Here is a 21427-nt window from a genome sequence, read left to right as displayed (position 1 = left end):
GTTTCCATAGCTTTTGCTGGAGCTCTCTACAGTCAAAGCCTCCCCCAGGTAACCTTTCAGATCTCCAATTTCCTAACAGCTCTCCTAACCAATTTTTGGAGCCAAATCACTGGAATCAGATCACACAGATTGCTGGAATGCAGAAGTTAAATAACCAGATTTCCTTATCAGGGTTTTCTTAAATTTTTTCTGCTTATAGGGCAAAGATTTTCATTTATCTAATTCCTATCAGATGTTTTTAATTTGTATGTTTTGTTTAATCATTTCCATGCCATGGAGACCTGACTAGGGAGGAAAAAAGAAGGCTAAAATTGTCCAAAGATATCTACAGAATTTGTTTCTTCTTTCCCCAATATTTTCCAATCAGACACGAAAAATATTAACAGGAAATTTCTCTGGAATTTTGGGGCAAGCTGAAACAATATGGGGAGCTGGCTGCCAACATATTTTCTCAAATGCATTTAAATTTTCCAACCTGCAATGACAAGCTGTTAACAGCTCCTTGGATTAAAAAAAAAAAAAAGAAAATTCAGCTGAATGTTTCGATTTCTGCCCTGGCGTTTAACACAGAGTAGCAAACCAGCACTTGGGTACCTGGCAGTTTGGTAGGGATCACGAGGGAAGATGCTGTGCTTCATAGCACTAGGGAGTGTCCCAGTTTCCTTCCAAAACAACTGCTGTTACTTGAGCTGAGAGCCAGAGCCGTGAGGGGATGGCACAGGTGGAAGCACACGTTGGCCGTTGACCACCACTTGTCCCCACCGAATACGATGGAGAAGGGGGAAAACCACTTTCATTGCATCTGCTTCGGTTTTTCTGGCAAGACCACTCATCAGAGAATCACACCGTAAACTCTGTGCCCCAAATAGGGTTCGATTTTTCCTTCTCACTCCTTGAAAACCAAACAAATGACTCCAGCAGACATGGGCTCACCCCACACCTTCATCCCCACCGTGCCCACGTGCTCCTCTGCACCGCGCCGGTGGGTCCGTGCTTCTCCGCTTGCACCTCCCCGGGCTGACGCCTGCGGCCACGGCGAGCTCCGAGCGAGGGTTTCACATTTCCCAGCCCGGCTGTTTACCCGGCACTCAGGCTGAATTAAAACAACTGCTAGAGAGCGGCTTGAGTCAACAAGAGATCTGACGGCCACCCGACTCCTGGGCAGGCTCTCCTGCCAACTTCCCAATGAAAGAGAGCCAAGCTCAGGCTCAAGGCATGACCTTCCTTCGCTTCATGTTGTGCATTTATCACCCGGGCTTGGATAGTCCCGGGCACCTAAATGATGGGCACCTCGTCCCCACTGCTGGGTGAAGGCACCTATGGTGCCCCATGGATCAGACAGATGGGTTGGGTCTCCCAATCTGTGCCTTGAGCCAACGGGAGCTACAGTCTGCATCCAACGGGGTGCCGAGACCCATGGAGGTTTGCACGGGCAAAGCCCAGAGCCTTTCCCAAACCTGCCAGCTATGCAAAAGCAAGGTCTTTCTGCAGTTGTGGCTATTGGGGATCTCACCAGCATGGGTTTGGGGTGAAGGCAAGGGTGGCCAGAGGGTCACGGTAGGTGCAGTCCCCCATATCTGCAGGACGTGCTCAGGACGCGTTGCATGTCCCCCTCCCTGTCCTGCCTTAAACACAGGCGCTCATTCCAGAGCTGACCAGGTAAATAGCCCTGGAAAAAGCATCTCACGCAGGGTCCAATCCAGCCCTCCACGCCTGGAGAAGCACAGCTCCCTTGGACACGTGCAGGAGCACACGCAACCGCCTCGATCCCTGGCAGCCCGTGCCGCTGCTGCCTTCAGATGCTACTCAAAAATCTGGTCCTTTTGCATTCAGATGGAGCCAGTCATCGATGAAACGGGGTGACTAAGACTCGGTGCTGGCACATGCCAGCCTCATCCCACATTGCCTTGTCTTGTCTTGTTTGCAGCCGGGCCATTAGCCGTCAAGGCCACCCAACCCCACTGCTGCAAGCCCAGCATGGCAGAACATCCAAACCCAAGCCAGAAAAGGCAGCCACAGGGTTTCTGAAATTTGCACTGGTAAAGCCATACCCAAAAAAAGACCTCTTCCCACCCTCACGTCCTCCACCGAGAAATTGCCCAAATTGCTGCCGTTGCAACAGCCATAAACCATTTAATGGTTTATTAAATTGCTCTCGTATTTACGGCGCCATTGTGTTTGACTTGAGTGAGTTTCTGAGCAGCTCAGCTGCACTCAAAAATTACAAAAAGAAAAAAAGGAGAGGGGAAACACGGCAGCAACCAGAGGTGATTCCATGTTTAAGAGAACCGAAGGCTTTGCTGACTGCGTTCCCCCATGTACATGCTCTTCACAGCTGGTAGGAGGTGGAAATCCATTCCCTACCTTTGGCAAATGAACCTTGGAGAAATAAATAAACACAAAAATCACTGCTGACAGGTGCCTCTTCCATCTCGACTCATCCTGCTCAGGTCAGCTCAACAACATGGAGATTTCGGTGACAAAGCCACTTCCGAGTCCCTCTTCCCACCCCAAAGCCCATTTTCAGCTGTGAACAGGATCCAGCCCCCCGGCTGGGAAACAGATCCAGGCTGGGGAAAAAAAACAACCAGCTTTTTCTTTTTCTTTATTGTTTTAATTTTTTTTGCAAAGCGAGCGTTGTTTCGCGAGCACGGATCCATCCCTGGAGCACTGGTGTAGGCACAAAGCGGGGCAGCATCCCGCGGTGCCGGGGCTGGAGGGGCTTCGCTGGACTGCCCAAGCCCAAATCACAGCCTCAGCTGCGTCCTACTGTTCCTGTTAGAAATCCCTTGCTAATAAGGAGGATTTCTAAGAAAATCAGTGAGCAGGAGAAAAAACCAAGTCAAAATCTCAAATTTCTGCACCAGGCATGCTAGAGGCTCCTATTAGCTTCAAGGTGGGATGCTTGCCTGGATCATACCTGGGATGAAGGGACAAGTTTCCTCCAAATAAATTTATATTAGTGACTAAGGAGCCTTTGTTCTCCACTTGTGCAGGATAACCCAGCAGTGCCTGTTTGCATTTTTAGGGGCAGAATAATTCAATCTCCTTGGGCCGGGCACTTAGTCCTTGCCTTCAAGCCCACGAGCCAGACACGCGCAGCACAACCCGTCCTCCTGCTTATCCTCCAGTGGAAGCAGCTGGAGCACCCCAGCTCCGGAGAGACCGAAACTGGGAAGTCACATCCCCCCTTTGGGCTTGTAGCCAGATCCGGGTGCAGGACAGCAGGACGCCCAATTTTTCTCCCAGTACCACTGGGAGAAAACCACCTCCCATCCCAGTGGCGTTAGCCCTGTTGTTTACCAGGCTCAGCTCTTCTCCAGGTTTCCTGGAAATACCAGCAAAGCCCGGCAGCGCCTCGGCACCGGCGATAACTGCTCATGCCCCTTTCGTGTGTCTCCGGAGGAGGTTGCGGCTGCTGGGAGGGACGGTGGCGGTGCTGGGTGGCGGCGAGGTCAGGAAAACAGAGCCCGGCAGCTTTTCCTTCCTGCGTGCACGTGAACGGAGCATGGACAGCCCGTGCTACTTCCCAGGGCCAGCATATGCGTCCCCGTCGTCCCTCTTGGGCTGCCGAGCGTGGGTTCCTGCCGGTGGACGCGTGCCAGTGGGTCGTGCACGGCCAAAAAAACACCCGATAAAATAAATCCGTAAACAAGTTCCCCTCGCTGCCCCTGCAAAAGGCTCTCCCCGCGTCAGGTTGGACAAACAAACATCGGAGCCGAGTGCCAAGGCGTCAGGGAGGGGAATAAATCAGGTTGTCTGGAGGGTTGCAGCCATTTAACACCAGCCCTGCCGCGTCCCTGCCCAAATGCCGGCTGCCGAGGGCTGCCAGCCCCACCGGGAGACCCCAAAGCGGAGCTGGGGTTGCACGGGAACACAGCAGCACCTCCTTTTCCCGGCAGATTTGTCATCAACCCTTCCCCAGCCTGGAAGCAGCATCGTATCTCCCCAAGCCATTTCAAAGGGAGATATTTGTCTGTCTCAGGCTCCCCACCCCATCCTCGGATAACCTATTTCAGGGCTGAGCAAAGCTTTCCCCAATTTCCAACCCAAATCCCTCCACGTGGGGTTTTAACACCCTGCTCCTACCCACATGGGTGGATTTCAAAGCTCTGCATTGCACTACGGTAAGGTCCAGACCAGCGATGCGCACCAAAATGTACCAACATGGGGGGACGCAGCAGGACGCTCAGGCATGGTCAGGCTTGATGCAGAGAGCACTGGATCTGCAGATAAGAGTGGCTAAAGCCACAATCACAGCAGCTTCCAGAGTATGGCTGCACCCTCCTGTGCCTCAGTTTCCCCCGCTTCAAGTGATAAAGCTGGAAATCCTCCAACGAGGACTGAAGGACTGGGGAGGGGAGGAATAAAAACAATCTCGGCAGCCAACTATGAACAAACAGTGTGATGCCCCCAAAGAAAAAATAATAATAATGAAAAACCAAAAGGAAAGCCCAATTCTAGGATGTTTTAGCAGGAGGGTGCTATAGAAAATGCAGGAGGTTGGGTTTTCTGGCCCCGATGGTGCTAGTTCCTCAGCACCAGGGAAGGGCACATCTCACCCTGGGCCCCATGCTTTTGGGAAGAGGTTTAATCTGGGATGGGACAAGGTGGGCAACAACCAAGGAGATGTTTCCAGAATAGGGTATATGGGAGAGCACAAAATGAGAGCGGTTTTTTGCTCCAGAAAGGAGAAACCTGGGGTGGAAAATGTGGGAACAGCTTTCAGTCTGAAAACGGATGTTATAAGGAGAATGATAACTGTCCTCGATAGCAAGGAAAGTTTAAGGTAGATATAGGAAAAGTTGCCTAGGTATTAGGGAAAGCCTAATAATTATTGGGAGGACAAGGGGGGAAACACAAGGGAAAATTGAAACTACTTGTGTAGGTTTGATCTTGACTCCCAACCAGGGCCTGTCCCCCATCCCCTTTTTTTGTCAGCCCTAAAATGCAGTTACACAGGGGAAAAAAAAAAAAAAGCGGGGTGCCCTGGAGAGACGTGGGTGCCTGCGTGTGCGTGTGTGCACGCACGCACCAGGCAAACAGGGATCACGCCTCGCCGGCTGCTGGTTTTGAAATCCTCCCACGTCGCTCCATGAAAAACCCGTGGTCACCTGATTTAAAGCCTTTGGAGTCATTTTACGCCGAGGTGAATTTCTCCATCGTGGAGGGTGTGTTCGGGAAGGGTTCGGCACGCCAGCCGCCCTGCCGGCACGAGCTCTTGATGGCAAAGGGAACGTCAGAGTTGGTGGGATGCCAGGCGGAGAAGTGGCCCGGAGGGTGTCGGTGGTGCGATCTGAGCACTGGGGTGAAGCCCAAGCCCACGCTGAGCTCCTTGTGGAGGGGTCAGACCCTTCTCCACGGTCCGAGCCCAGCCTAGCCCAGCCGGCTGGGTTTTTCCTACGTAACGTGACCGCCAAGCCCCGTCTTCAGACGGCGGAGTGGATAAAAAGCACCGGGGTCATGCCATTGCCTGTTCACAGTGTAAATACAGCATAGGAGAGACCTTCTCCATCCATGCAAGAGTGAGGCAAGACACCAAGCGGAAGGTTTTCCAGCGTCCCCAGTTGCTTGGTGGGTTGCTGGCCCTGGGAAGGCAGGTTACAGGCATATCTGCCTGCTCCCAGGTTAGGAGATGAGGAGATGCTATCAGCAACTGCATCTTGACGTGGTTTCAATTCCCAGACTCGGGAAGTCTGAGAGGCTGTAACAACCCATCTCTTACCACCGACTGGTTTCTGAGGAGCGATTGGGGTGCAGAGTGGGTCCCAAAACCCCCCACTGGACCTTACAGCTCTCCCACAGGGAGCTGCACACCCTTTACAAGCCTCCTACCCCAGTCAAATCTGGGTGGTGGTCCCACCTCTGGCTGGTAGCAGCGAAGGGCATCCCACCTCCCCACCGCAGCCTGGCACGGCCTCCCCTGCATCAACACCACGAGACGTGGTGGGCTTTGCTCCTTGGCTGTGCACAACCCCACGAGCACCAGCGAGAACATGACCGCTAGGCACGGTGGCTCCTTAAACCCACTAAAAACTCTGCGTGAGTGATCGTAAACGCTCAAGAAAGTGTAATGTCAAAGAGGCAGCGGAAAGGTCATGCTCACCACATGCTCTCTTGGAGCTGCAGGGACGTGTCGGGATGGGTGTGATGGGGGGACAGACACCTGCTCCTTTGGGTCATTTACTCGTGTTTCGTTCAAGAGGCCACTAAGGTGAAAGGGGATGAAACGAAGCCAAAAGCCAGAAGGAAAATACCCTGGCAAGAAACACCGGCTAGGGGGCAAAGCAGGACACGAGGGGGTTTCCAGCCTTCCAGGAAAGGTGTTCATTGAAGACAAGGCGATGGTTTGACTCAGGCACGAGCTGGTGAGTCAGGAGAGCCCGGGCCAGCTCTGCCGCACGTTTCCTCCCTGCCCTTTGAGCAGAAGGCTGCGAGCAGACGCCCACATCACCATCGTCACTGGGACAGCCCCCACGGGGAGCTGCGGCGGGCAGGACCCCCCCCCAGGCAGCTCCCGACTCCCCATTTGGCTTCTCCGCATCAGATGCATTGACTCATCAGCGCTCGTAAATCCTCCCCGGTGCCGTTGATGGGAAGCACTGGATAAAACGTTTTCCAGGGCTGCCAGGAAAGCACGACATCAAGGAGCGACGGGTGACGTGACCAGCAAACGCAGCAGCATGTGGGTTCGCAGGGCATTGCCAGCAAGCCAGAAAGCATCCCAAAGTGACAAAATTATCCCTTTTAATACCAAAAAGCTGCAGAAAGGTAAATCTCCGCCCCTAGTTGTAATCGCTCGGCAAAAGCAGATAGTTTCCCATCAGAGGGTGTTATAATCTGACTATCTGCACGAGTCGTGATATAAAGGAAGCACTTGACAGAGGAGGGGACTTGCAGCAGAAATAATAACACCGGGATGTGGCACTGTCCTGCCCTTTCCCTTCATGCTCATGTGCAAAAGGCACCTCCGCTCCTGCTAACAAGAGCCTCCTTGATCACAGCAAGCAGAAATGAGACCAGAAGACGTCATAACCTCTACTAACAGAAAGCAAAAAGGCTTAATAAAGAGCAGTATTGTTACAGCAGCCGGGCTATCTACCCACTCCCCCCACCACGCGTCTGGAAATTGCAGTGCTTGGTAGCAGAAATCACCTCTGCAACGTCATCCCCAACAGAACATTTCTCCTGCCAAAACAACTCCTGTTATCCGTTTCCCCCCTGTATAATAACTTCTGCCAGCTTTGGATAGGAGCTGCTCGCAGGAGATCGCTCTGATGGTCACCGGGAGAAAGGAGCCAGGGGAGGGTGGACACCAGCAGGTCCACCAGGTGCTTTTTTTCCACCCACTGTCGTGGGACGCTGCAAACCTCCGTGCAGACAAGCAGCCCGTGGTGGCTGGGATGTGGTGCGTGAGGGACATCCGACACAACATATCTGCAGCGGGGTCGGTAGATGTGACACGCAGTGAGATCTCTGCAGAGCAGCTCCGTGCCCTGCAAGCATCCCCAGGGCTGGATTTGGGGGGTGATGTTACAAAGTCTCCAGGATCTCCAGACAACTTGGCTGATGGTGAGCGAATCAGTCCTTACGGAGGTAGGTGTGATGTGGGGAGGAAGGACCCTGGGAAAATTAGGGATGGTTTCTCAGATCTGCTGCTCCCCTCTGCGTGGTGGGGGCTCAGCTCCCCCAGCCCCTTGCTAGCCCTGAGGCTGGATTCATCTCAACTGCGTGCGGCCACCTTGGAGCCAAGTGTCTGGCTCTCCTTGCCGTCAGTGGCAATGGAATGGTTGCCACGGGGGCCGCTGAGCCCATCCATCAGCAAACCAGCCTCCTGGGGGTCCTGGACCCCCAGCTTATGCTGTACACCTCACTCCAGAGGGCTAAGGAAGGTGAGAGCCATCTCACCCCATATGACATATGCAAGGACACCCACTAGATTGTTCTCAACCTGGGAAGACATGTTTAATCCAACTCATGTGTGCAGCGACCATGAGGCACAGCTTGTTTTCCCGCTGCCAGCCCAGCAGGTGAAGGACAGAGTTCAAGTTTCAGCCACAGACCCCTCAGAAGCTCCCCGACCCCCGTGCTTGCACTTTTTTCCAGCATCCCTCCTTCTTCTCTTGCCTCTGCAAGCTCTGGCTGCTCCTCCAGATGCTGCACAGGATCCCAACACTGGTCCACCATGCCCATGGCTCTTCCGATCTCCACCTTGCTATGAGCTCTTGTTTCTCCTGCAAAGACAGCGTGCTCAGCACAGTGGGGCGAAAGCTGTCTCTGCTTGTGGTTGTACCGGTGTTGCACAACCACAGCCGATGTCCATGTCAGCAGAGCCCCTTTGCAGGAGCACGGTGTCCACCATCGCCCCTCCAAACCACAACCCCCATCCATCCAGGCCCACCTCTGCCACCAGCACGATCCTCCTCGCCCGTCCCAGAGAAGACCATCAACAGACAAAACCAACACCAACCACTCCAGAATCTGCCCCCTCATCAAAGGACAAAAGTCCTCTTTCGTGCCCGATTCGAGCCACGCATCACCACGCAGGATCCTTTGCTCGCACCAGTCCCACAGTAACGCACCCTGATGACCGGTGATCCAAACAGCACCCAGCAGGTCCCCCGTCCAACAGCTCGAAGCCAACCTACCCATAAATAATTTTCTTTTCAGCTGGGAAGCACCTTGCACAATGCATCAGTCCTGCCCTTGCCAACCTGCTAATGGCTGTACCCGTACCCTGGGGAGCCAGTCACTCCCAGCATCGTGCGTTCAATCCCTGCTCGCTGACTTTCAGTCTTATCTCCAGCTCCTTCCCAGCCAGCAATACCGCCAGCATTTCATTTGTCCTTTAAATAAATGACAAACGTCCTGCTCTCTGGCAATATCCTGGCTGCTTATTACCTGCACGCTCCCAGGCTTCCTCGTGTCAGCCGCAGTAATTAAATCATGTTTTTCAGGTGGGGCGAAGGGTATTTTAGATGAAAGCTCCCAACACCTCCTGCCAGTAAAGCTGCAGCCACGGATGCTGCTTTGCCAGGGTAACAGCATCTCTGGGGAATCAGGACTTTTTCCAGCGTTCCCAGCTGATGCGGTGATGCTGTAAGAAATTAATTCCTGCCATAAGCTCATTCCTTCTAGCTGTCCTCAAACATCTCTGCTAGAAATACCTTTCTTTAACATCTGAAACTGCCAAATGCCTTGAGGTCGGCTAAATGGCAACTGTTGTACAGACATGAAATGGGGATCCTGGGGCAATGCCACTGGCTACGATGCCCAGAGAGAAAGGAGACAGAAGAGAGCCAAGGCAATGAGGATTTAGCGCAGACTTGTCAGGAAGACCAGGGAAAGCGATGCTGAAGCTGCAAGCGGCGAGAAGCCGGCAGAGCTAGGGTGGAGTTTGCATTTTACTCCCCAGGATACTCCATTTCCACACGCAGGGGTGTGCAAAGACGGCTCAGGGCCTCCAAAATGCACGTCACAAAGTCTCCCTGTGCCTCAAGCTACCTGGGGTTTGCAAAGCAGCAGCCTTTAGGCAGAGCCTTCTCTTCACACCCCACATCTGGGTGGCGGTGAGCAAGCCCTGGGGTGGGTCGCTGCTCCCAAAAGGCTCCCAAAGGAAAGGCACAGCCTCCTCACTGAGCTGGCTGGAGTCCTCGTTTTCCTCTGGGAGGATTGGGCAGGCATCCTGACTCTAAATCAGACTGAGGCCACCACCTTCAGCAAGGATTTTTAATGCACCAAGTTGAACTACAGGGAAAATACCTTCATGCCCAACTCCTGCAAACTAAGGATATGCACAGCTCACCCTGTGCAGCTTTTGAAGGGCAGCCAGAAGACCGTGCTCTCCATAACCCTCCTGCCTGGTGGCTTATAGATGTGTCCATGGGAAGCCCAGGCAGCCCTGAGCAGTGCTCCAGGCACGGCTGGTGACATGGGGTCCCACCAACCCAACGGGATGCTCTCAGCGGGGGTCACGTCTACACAGACCGCAGCCAGGCCGTACAGAGAACCTCTACAAGCACTGCCATAGCCAAACTCGCACAGGTCTCTTCTAGTCTAAGCGAGTCTTACAGCCTCCATCCGCAAGAAGGGGTCCTTGGGGGGGTCTCCAGCATGAGCGGAGCATGCACGTGGACAAGCGATGGACGAAACCCCTCCACGCTGGCCTCTGTGCCATGTTGGACCTTCACATGGTGGAACTGCAAGTTGACGCAAGGAGCTGCTGGCAGCTGCTCTGGCATTTCAAGGTTGACCTCTAGAGGAAGTTTGCAGAGGAGGTATGGCTGCGAGGGTGACGCGATGGTTGCAGAACCGAATTCCCTACAGCAGGACTGCAGATTAGCTGTGCCCCAGGTATCTAGCGGGCATGGCAAGCAAGCCATGGTGCCCCGACAAACAGGTCCTTCCCAATTCAGGTGTGCTGGGCAAGACCGCATGGAAGTGCATCCTCATGACTGCAAACCCACCACGTGTCCCCAAGTGCTGGAGACCTGCCCATCGTTCTCATCACTGGGACCCCTGCTGAGGCTGCACCGGGGCCACGCGAGCTGCCCTCCAACACGGGATTTTCCCCCCAGCTCTCCGTGCCCACCCCCAAGCGCTCAGCGCTTTTAAAGCCTGACACGCTCCGCTTTCCTCCAACCGCCCACCCCCCCCCAGCATCTCTTCTTCTGCTTTAAACAAATCCGTTTATCGCCTAAAATTAAATCAAGACCTGAAGTCTGCTGTGCTGTCAAGATGCGAGGGTGTGAACCACGTCGCGCTTCATTGAGCCTTAAAAGGCAACATAAATCTCCGCGCCTGACATCACAGGCTCCGTGAACATCACTGTGGGCAAACTGCCGCACACCCAAATCATCCTCCCCAGAGCCAAGGAGAGGTGAGAAAACCAAATCCAACCTTCTGTCCCAAATATTCATCCCCTCCCTGCTGCCCTTTCATGCCATGCCAGGCTCAGCGTGTAACATCTCCGCCGCGGTACCCTCTGCCCCTGCCCCAGCACTGCCAGCCCTCGGCGCAGCACTGGGCTGCCCACCGGTCCAGAGACAGCGAACCACTTTGGCAAAGCACCTGGGTTAGAGGCTGAGCAGCATCTTCTCCCCCGTGTCCTTGCACATCCCGACTTAACCCTCCCTCCCCTGGCTTTTGCGTCTCTTGGAGAAGAGTTTTTTCCCCCTCTTTCTCCTCCCAATAGAGTTGCTAGGACAAGGGGCCACCACGAGCATCCTGCTGTGTGCCCCCCCAATGCCCGCACTATGATACCCCGCCGGGATGAGGAGGAGGTGACACCAAGGGTCTCTGCTTCACAGCAGGCCAGGGAGGATGGAAAACTCATCCTTCCACCTCTGGGGAAGCACAGGAGCAGCTTGACGGGGCTTTAGGTCTCCTAGCTGGGTCCTTCTTGGCCCACACTTCCAAGCCAGGGGGTGGCAAGGGGGGGGATTTCTGCCAGCTGCTGGGATGGAGCTTTTGGGAAAAGAGATGGTTTGGGGTGCAGATTGGAGAGCACCACGTCGCGAAAGAGGGCTGCCCAGGTGGGATACCCCTCTCAAATGCCATTTACCTCCCCGGTCTCTCCTCCCAGGCTCCCAACGGCACAACTCCTCCGGCTGAGCATCACCCGGGGACCACCACAAATGCACGCAGGTTGCCAGTTCTCAGCCCGCATCTCCCAAAACATCCCCCAGCAGCATCCCCCTGCCCACAGACGTCCTGCTTCCTTCTCGTCCTCAGCCTTTGCACCACCCTGAGCAGCTTTTTCCCCCCAGAGCAGGGAGACGCGAAAAAACCCGGTTACCCTTTACAGGCTGCATTTCTTACGCTCCCCCCCCCCACATCCCCCATCCCAGCATCGCGTCCCCCCATCCTCCCCCCAAAACCCCGCGGTGCGGCAAAACCGGGCACAGCCCGCTGCTCCCATCTCCCACCCACTGCCAAAAAGCATCCCACGGGACACGCACCCCAATCCCAACCCTGGTCCCTTAGGTGTCCCCCCCATCGTGGCCGGGGGGAGCATCCCGGGGTGCTGTATACGTGTGTGTGTCCCCCCCAAAATCCAGCCCCTACCTTTGCGGAACGGCATGGAGGGGGGGCTGGAGGCAGGGCTGTGCTCGGACTCCTGGGTGCCTTGCTTTTAAATATATATCTATTTCTTCTGGATTTTTATTTTCTTCCTTCCTCCTCCTTCTTCTTTTAAAAGGAAACGGACATATTTGGGCAAAGCCCGGCAGAACCCCGCGTCATCTGGAGGCAGGCACTGCAGAAAGGAGGAAGTTCTTGTAATTTCGGAGCTTTTTAACCCTTCGTTTTCGGGAGGCGGCAGGGCTGGCAGAGAGGTGGCAAGGAGCTGAGAGCCTTAGAAAGGAATGGGAGGTAGTGGGAACTGGTTTTTTCGTTTGCTTTGCGGTGGGGTTTTTTTTTCCTGGTAGGACCAATACAGAATTGAGTGTAATGGATGTGGGTGGGATAACGGGGGTTTGGCCTCCTGCATCACCTCTGCCAATCTTCTGAGCTCAGCAGAGCATCGATCCCCTCTCCTTTGTGGTGGAACAAGGCCAAGCTGGGAAAACTCAACTGCTTCCAACACCAGGGAGGCAGAAACTCAGATCCGGCAACCTGCGTGCATTTGTGGTGGTCCTCGGGTGATGCTCAGCCGGAGGAGTCGTGCCGTTGGGAGCCTGGGAGGAGAGACCGGGGAGGTAAACGGCATTTGAGAGGGGTATCCCACCTGGGAAACTGGAGGTTCAGATCCTTCCATGCTAACCCCCATGCTGAGGATGTGCAAATCCCCTTCTCCTGGGATCACAGCAGGGACAGCTGGTGCGGGGCTGGCATGAGACATGAGCTGAGCCTAGACTTCTGGAGCACGACCAGGTCCGTGTGGCTTAATCTCTACCATTCAACCTGCAGCTCAGGTCGCGGCAGGAGGTGGAGCATTATCACCTGGGAGAGCTGTTTATTTTTACTGTGGTTCCTTTGCTGCCCTCCCTGGAGGTAGAAAGAGGCATCGGCTTGGAGCTACTTCAAGAGAAACTCCTTAAGCTACCCAGGACTGGAACCCGTCCTTCCATCTTGGTAGGAACCATGAGTTCTCTGCTGTGTCTTTGCTCCCTGGTAGAACTGTTCCTCCTTCCTGGAGTCACCAAGACCTTCCTCAAAACATCCCTGTGCCGGTGGCCGTGGTGGTACAAAGCCTCCCTGCCCATCTACTGCAGGCTCCAGCCCCATCCAGACCACTGTGATGCTCAAGCTGAACACTCTTCATCCGCTCCAGTGCAGAGTCTGCCAGATTTGGCTTAACCCCTCTCTGGAGAAACCCGTTTAAGCCAGTGGGTGAGGAGGACTCCAAAAAAAGTGCTCCCCAGGCTCTGTTATGAGAGCTGTAATTCCAGCAGGGATGGCAGGGACATCAATGTCTTTCATGGCATTGCTGCCTCTGCCCCGCTCTGGGAGGGATGGCTGCTGCATGGGGAGATGTCCCTGAGCCTCAGCACTGTGTGAAGGACAAAAGCATAGAAGATTTGGTGGTATGGGCTGCTGGGCTTCCTTCCAGCAACTGGAACCAGTTACAGCAGCTGGTTTCTTCCCTGTCCCCGAAGAACATGGCAGGACAGGCTGGGACTGGGTCTCTGCCCAGTCAAATTGAGCAGGCAACAATTTTCTTGGGGAAAAATCATCCCAAAATGGAATTTCCCAGGACATTTAGCAACCCTAAAGGGCCACAGGCAGGGAAAATTCAAGGCAGCTGGGCTAGACATCCACGTGCCGCTGCCAGACATAGCCCAGCAGGTAAAGAAAAGCCCTTCTTCGCTCCACGTGGCCCAACACCCACGTGCAAGAGAAGGACACCCCAGCCATGCCCGAGGCCAGGGCGGCATGACAGCAACCTGCCTTTCACCGCATTTCCCAGCAGCAGCACCCAGCGCTTTCTGGAAGCAGTTCAGCAAGCCCTGATGCTAGTCCCCAGCCCGTGAAGCCCCTCTTGTGTCCTTCAGGCTCCTTCCACCCCTTGCTGGAAGGTGCTGAGCCCCACTCCGTGCACAGGCTCTTGCAGCCGTCCCAGTACAGCTCACGGCTCAGCAATGGGGAGCAACTAAAGGAGGAGAGCCTGGTGCTGCCCCGGCTTGCTCGGGGAACCCAAGCGAGCAGAGCTGCGCTCAAGTGCCAGCATCTATCCACGAGGGTCCCTGTGCAGGATCTGGCCCTGGGCAGGCACCTCCTGGGAGGGTTGGCAGCTTGACCTAATGCTGCGTCTCCAAGCGTCCTGGATCCGCAGGGCATCGTGGAGGACATGCTGTTATCTTGCTGGTAAAACTTTTTTCCCCCCAGTTCCCTGTCTACCGCCCAGGAGTTCGGCTGAGCCACCCCCGGCAGGAACAAGAGCTCGACTCTAACCCAGTGCTGTACTCTGGGAACATTCCTGGAAGTGATGAGCTTCCAAATCTCTATAAAACACAAATCCAGATTTTTACAGGTTTATTGCCTGGGATAAATAGGGATCAGCAGTTCATCTCTGGAAGAATATTTCCAGCACATGATTCCAGGGCATGGCAAAAGAAACAATGTGATATACTCAGGGTTAGACTCAATAATGAAATTGGGTGTTGTGTCCATCAAAATCCATGTTTGGATGTTTACGTCCAAATTTGTTGTCCATAACATCCTGCTCCGTGCCTGCATAGCTTGGAAGATGCCTACCTAACTCCTCGGCTGCTTTTTTTTCCGCAACATTGATCTTTCCTGGACACTGTCAGTTCAGCTGCAAAAACTTCCCAGCAGGAGCATCTCACAGCATCGTAGGTGCGTTCAGGTCCTGTATTAGAGCCTGGTGGTTAAGGTTCCCATTAAGATGTTTCCACGACCTGGTCAGGGAGGCAGAGAGGCTTTGCCACCCCCTTGGATGAAATGGTGAAAAGGCTTAAATAACCCCTGGGCGAGCACCCAGCCTCGAGGCAGCCAACTGGATGAAGGGCTGCTCCTGATGCTCCAGGAGTGTTTTGGGATTTAAGAGGTGCCTGTTCAGCAGCGAAGCACCTACTTCTCCGCATTCCATGGGCAAAACCAAGGCCATTCACCCAGGACCCAGCTGCTCTTCAAAGGAAGAGGCTTACAAGCTACATCCTCCCTTGAATCTGGTCCCCAGGAAATCATCTTAAAGTGAATAAAGCATCTGGTTGATAATTGGGATTTGCTCCAGTTGCTCTGTGCATTGGCCTAGAAAGATCTCAGATGGGACCATCCTTGGTCTCCGCACATCTGCTTTCTGTTTTCCCCATGGACAATTTCTAGAAAGCAGCTTCCAAGCTCCAGCCAAGGCCATCATAGGAGTTGGAGCACCTCATTGCCTCATTCCCTATATTAGATACCATTGTTTTTCGCCCAGAGAAAGTACCTTGCGCATCTAAGTGGTGCCAGGTAGTTTAAATAAACAGGGGAGCCTTCACACATAGTCTGGGGATTTCTGGTGCACTAGGATCTTCACCCCTTACTCACTGTTCAACAGCATTTCTGTCTGGGATCTAAAAAGAACAACATAAAAAAATATTATCATAATAATAATAATACAAAAAGAAAACCGCTGAGAAGCAAGCTGGTCCCAAAACCAGGTTTAGTTTTTACATTAAACTAAATAAAATATGGTCCAGGATGGTGAAATGAGGAAATCTCTCCTCTTGACAGAGCACAAACACCAGGCTGCATGGTCAGAGAGGGTGGAGGGTGGCTCCGCATCACTTGAGGTTTTTGGAACAGGTTGGGCAAATACGCTGGGAACAGTCTTAGCCAGCACTGATCCTCTTTGGCCAAGATGGAGATTTAACTTCCCTTCCCCACCTTGCACCGAATCAATAGGTGTGCAGAACAGGGCTTTGTGTCAAGGGGCACAGGAGCTGAGCGAAGCTACTCGGCATTTCTGCACGTATCTAAGGGAAGCAGAGACATCTTTACCTATACAGGGAGGAACGGAGCTTCGTATCGGTGATTGCCCAGCCAGGAAACCAGTATTGAACTGACCTCCCTTTCCAGTTAGTGGTACAGCACGATAATGGGTGGTAGCAATCTGTGAGACAGGGATGTCGGTGCTTTTCTTGAGCTGGAGCCATGCAGTCGTTTCAGCCCGAGAATCAGTCACGGGGATCTCCTTCACTACCAGGGTTGTATTCTACAAGCAAGTAATAATGCAAACAGCTTGTTTAAAATATTTATAACCTTTTGAATGGCTTGCGTGGCACAAACCCAAGAAAGACAAGGGTGCTTGTAATTGCTAGCGCTGAGTATGTCGTGGGCCGTGCTTACATGATCGATCTGGTTTGCATAATCCTATTTTGTCCTTTTATAAGACGTTCGAGTGCTCAGGCAGACTTTTATCCTCACCCCCCAGGTTACACGTTGCTTGAAGGTGCTGCTTTCCCAGGCAGCATCAGGCCCCTTATCCCACCGCTCAGCCGTTTTCTTGCTGAGCCGCTGCTGCGACACCTAAGCCAGTCTCTCAAGGTTGCACTTCAGTGACCAGCCACTGACCATCAGCGTGTTGTTTATAGCCCCAAGGCTTCTGTGTTCAGCCTGTGCCCGCGTTTTCAAGGCCTTTTTGCTAATCCTCCCACGCTCCAGCAGCCACAGAGACCTGGTACCCAGCTCCCTTTCACATAGCCAGCTCTCCCCACGTGTTGATCGCCAGCCTGACGCTTCAGCCTTGCAAATTTAGCAGAAGGGAAAGTTGCAGAGAGGCTCGTGGCTGTTTCTACTGGGACAGCGGGCAGCACAACCAGGTCATCAAGGCTTAAGATGCAGCAGGGACTGGGAATGATGAGCTTTTGGAAACTTTCCAGCCAAACCCCATGTGCGCTGCAACCTGACCTAGACAGATTACTTTTTGCTAACCTCTGGTATTAGAGCTGGCATCTTCATATCACAAAGATTAGGTGCTCTATAAAGGTATTGAGACAAGATTGGATTAGAGAGATACAGGTCAAACACTTAGGAGCAGGTACTCTCAGTCCCTTGCACAGCTCCGCATCCTTGGTCTCCCGTTTTGCACACAGGCAACAGCTTTTGGGTTTTGGAGAGAAAGGTCCCAGTAGGCAACTGGACAGCATTTCCCAGGAGTGATCTACATGCAGTAATTATCGCAGCAGCACCACCCACTGTCAGATGTCACATACCTTGGTGGCTTTTCTGCAGCTGCCTGCTCAAGCAGGTTTTTAAACGTGATTTTGCTCTTCCCATGCAGGAAACTCAGTCTCCTCTCTCCACTGATTTCCATGGCTTTGAACTGCTACCACACACCCACCTGGCACTGAAAAGAAAACGTCACATTTGGAGAAACTTCTCCATCCTTCTTCTGATGCATCCAGCGTGACAAATAATCAATTCTATTTCACACAGTCCAGGCTTGGTGAGGCAAATCCTTGCTGTGCAGTTAAGCCCCCCCCTCCCCTTTTTTTCCCCCTTAAATCAGAAAAAAACCCAGTATGTATTGATTTTATGATGTCCACATCATTATTTTTTAATATAAAAACTGATAGCAGCCTCAAGATCCCAGGCTTTTATGTTCCCCAAGCTTTGCCTGCAGAAACGCTGCAGGAAAAAACAAAGACCGTTAGGCTTTGCCCATGAATAAAGCAACCTGCTGGACAGAAATAAAACTAAGAAAAAACTTTGAAATTATCAGGTAGAAAGCATCCATCCAGGGGAAGACGAGCCATTGGGAATTGCTCCAGCCCATATCCTCTCCCATTGACAACTCTGCATCACTACAATTGCAGAATCCCAGCATTTTCCTCAAATGATGCACAAGGCACCGGTTTTCCCTTCCCATTCTCACAAGAGGAGTGGGTGTTGGAGGAGCTTTTTATGTTTTGCTAGAGTATCATTTGAGTTTTGGTTCACAGTTGCTATACGAGTTTTACAAGTTCGAAGCAGCAAAGTCCAAAAAAGTTACCTAGCTTTCTGCCCACGGCAAAAGGTGGAGAAATCTGTGATGAGTTGAAGACCTTTGTCTTGGCAGGACCACATGGATTCCTGAGCTGTTGACTTGCTGCAAGCTCTCAAGTGGAAGCTAGAGATCACACCTTAGAGACTGGGAGAGGAAAAACAACTCAAGGGCTATGAAGTGGTGAGATGCTTAAAAACTGCTTTGGAAAAAACCACATTCCTTCTACAGGAGGAATAAGAAGCAGGAGAGAAGCAAGGAAAGGGTTAGTCATCGTCTTGGGAAAGATCCTGTTTTCCATATAGGTGAGGTTGTCGAGCTTTAAGCACCCTTGCAAAATCTCCGGCACCTGCTTTAGCCATCCCCAACGTTAGCTGGTTTATCTTGTAAAGCAAATTGCTGGAGAGACAGTGCATTAAAACTGCTGGGAGGTGGGCAGGCAAGCACCAGCCTTCAGGCTTGCCCATGCAGGGCAGCGGGACATCCTGCACAGGAGGGACAGTCCGGTGGGAGCAGAGCTTCGGTCCCCTGTCCCCTGCTGCTCATATCTACAGGGCTGAAAGCTCAGGGGTGTATTAACACCGTTTGGACATAAGACATAAGGCTGTGCTCTTACATTTCTGTTCTAACAAGAATGAGATGCAGCACGAATCCCCGTGCTTTGGGATTTCCCTAATTCCTGATGCTGAAAAGAAAAGAAATGCTGTAAAGCCACAATCATGAGCTCAGCAGTGGTCAGAAATCAGAGAAAGCAGATATGAGAGGAAAAATCTGCAGAAGTATACACACTATCCCTTTTCCAATTAACTGCAATGTTTTCTCTGGCTTTCACATCTCCGCTCTTCCATTGCGGCTTTTCCACCTCAATACACATTTTCCCCTCCCCGTTCAAGCAGGGCTTTGCTTACCGATATGGAAAGCTGTGGGTTTGCTCCTGCGTACAGAAAGCCACGAGCAACGCCCAGCCCCACCTGACACAGACAGCAAGATCACTAACGGAGCACAGCTCACTCCAGGATCACATTTGGATTTATCATCAGCTACTGCATAATGCTGGGTAAGCTATCAAGCAAGGGCATACAGACAGGGACTTTGTCATCCATTGCTCTCTCTTGAAGAAAAGAGAATTGGAAGACTTTAGGTTTTCCCACCTTTTTTTCCAGCAGTTAAAAGTCCTACAGACTTTACTGCATTTTCTCCTCCTTGCCACTAACTTGCTGAGTTGCATCTCGAGTGACGCAAAAGATTTTTTGCAGTAAATAGGAGGTAAAATCACCCTGGACATTCAAGGCAAGCAGCACATCTAACCCACTGACTTGCAGAAAGAGAAAGGTGATCTTACCAACCTAAGCGCTCATTTGAGGAAAGTTTCAGAGTTCACAGATCCTTCAGTGAGGAGCAGAAAGGAGCAGCTACTCGTTTGTTGCTCCTGACACAAGCCATGAGTATCTATGATTAGGTCTATAGCTGCCCAGGGGTTAAAGCCCGTAGGCTCTGGAGCTGGCTAATGTTATAAGCAACTCATAATTGCCAGTTTTTGCATCCTTGAAAAATCCTATCATCCTCTATGCTGCATGAAATGTCGCTGCAGTCCTTTGAGGAAAAGTTTCATCTTCAAGCTCACTCTGCAAATGCGTAACAGGCACTGATGACAGCCTTCCCACGAGATCTGTCTCCTCTCACACACAGACCAGTTATTCAATCAACCAACACCTCAAAATCCCCACAAACATCTCTCATCCACTACTCCGAGCACCGGCACTCCTACCTCCTTAGCTTAAACACTTGGTTCTCCAGAACACCGCAGCGAGCCAACATTCAGAAAAAGGAAAAGCAGGTGTATTTATCCACTAAACTACATCACAGGTGAGAAACACCTGCCTGAAATGCTGTTTTGGGCCAAAGGAGGGCAGAGATGGGGTTCACATATTAAACACCCAGTCAAGTATCATGTGTCCTTCCAGGAGCTGCCTGCTTATCTCCAGGTGGACTTCACAATTGTCCCTTTTACAGCCATAACCAGAAGTCAGTGCGGGTACGTGAGCTATGTTCTGCAGGAACTGCTTTGTTTTTCTATGGTCACACAGCACCAGGCTTGCCCTTGACTGGTCCTGCAGTATGAATCAACACAGAATATTCACACTTGAAGGTAAGCTTTCCCAAACATGTCTGGATCTGGTGTACAGGATTCAAAAGAAATCAGCGTTGGAGTCTTGGACAGCAAAAGTCTCTATTCACAGAGCAGATACAAGGACCTGTCTGTATTGCTGCTATCTTGTAGTCTCCATCATACTCCGGAGGAACACAGTGTAAGGAGTCAGTCACCTGCTGCCCATCAGTGCCTCCCTGCCAATGGGTTTAGTCCAGCGCTAACCTCAAAGCCTTCACATTTCTGAAAGTCCATGGGGGGTTTCAAAGGAGAAGGCAGGCCCTGAGGTCATGATAAAACTAATGAAGTTTCACATAAGCCAAACTGATCAGATGATAAAGGCTCTGGGATTGCTCTTTAACTGCTATGCAGCTGGAATAAAATCTTCAGCATCACAGGGCAAGAGGGAAGTCCTTTATTAGAAGTCTTGCCTATAGGACACACCAAAAAAATTCCCAAGCCCAGGTGCTGCTCTGAAACCCATCTATGAAAAACCCACCTCTTCTGCAGCTCAGCACAGCAGAAAGCCAAATCTCCTGGCTGACACATCCAGAATTTCACAAAAGCTCAATTCTTTCCTCTGGCACAGGGGTGAAGCCCAAACTCAGGCACTGACTGCCACCAAGCAGTAGAAGTAGTTTGGCCAGTGAGTGGACCTAGAAGTGGTGGTGCAACAATCCACCACGACGCCTGTCTCTCTTGAGGGGGTCTCCTTCCTATAGAAATACAAATGTAAGGTTTGGAAATCCAGACAGCACCTGAAAAACCACAGGAGTTTTCAAAGTAGCAAATAAACCCTCTGGTTGCAGACAGGCTGTAGGCTTTCATTGTTCAGCGGACAGCAAATTAACAGACAGTGCGCTGCTAACACAATCAATCCCTATTCCTCTTTTAAGGACAAGTGCCTCATCACCTAAAGGCATGAATTCTCCAAAGCAGCCAATCATTACCACATCATACTGCAGTTACTGGTACAGAAAGTGCTTGTAAGCAGCATAGTAAGTTCTCCACAGTCACAAGCAGCTCTTGCTATATTGGGAAAAGGAACAGGGTTATAGTCTTGTACCAGCTCAGGAACGCACTATCAAGGCCAGATGCATCTGTAAGCAGCCCTCAGCTGTATGGATGCTCTTGCTCTTTTCCAATTTTTAGAGAATTTTCACTTATTTCTAAGATTCTGGAGCAGCTATCTTGGAAACTGTTTTCATGAAGGACAAGAAAATCATCAGTAGTAGTCAGCATGGATTCAGCAAAGGGAAGTCATGCTTGACCAACACGATAGCCTTCTACAATGAAATGACTAGCCTGGTAGACAACGGGAAAGCAGCGTATATTGTCTACCTGGACTT

Source organism: Buteo buteo, chromosome 4 (genome assembly GCF_964188355.1).
Source record: "Buteo buteo chromosome 4, bButBut1.hap1.1, whole genome shotgun sequence".
NCBI classification, from domain to species: domain Eukaryota; kingdom Metazoa; phylum Chordata; class Aves; order Accipitriformes; family Accipitridae; genus Buteo; species Buteo buteo.
Note: the sequence above shows the minus strand (reverse complement) of the source record.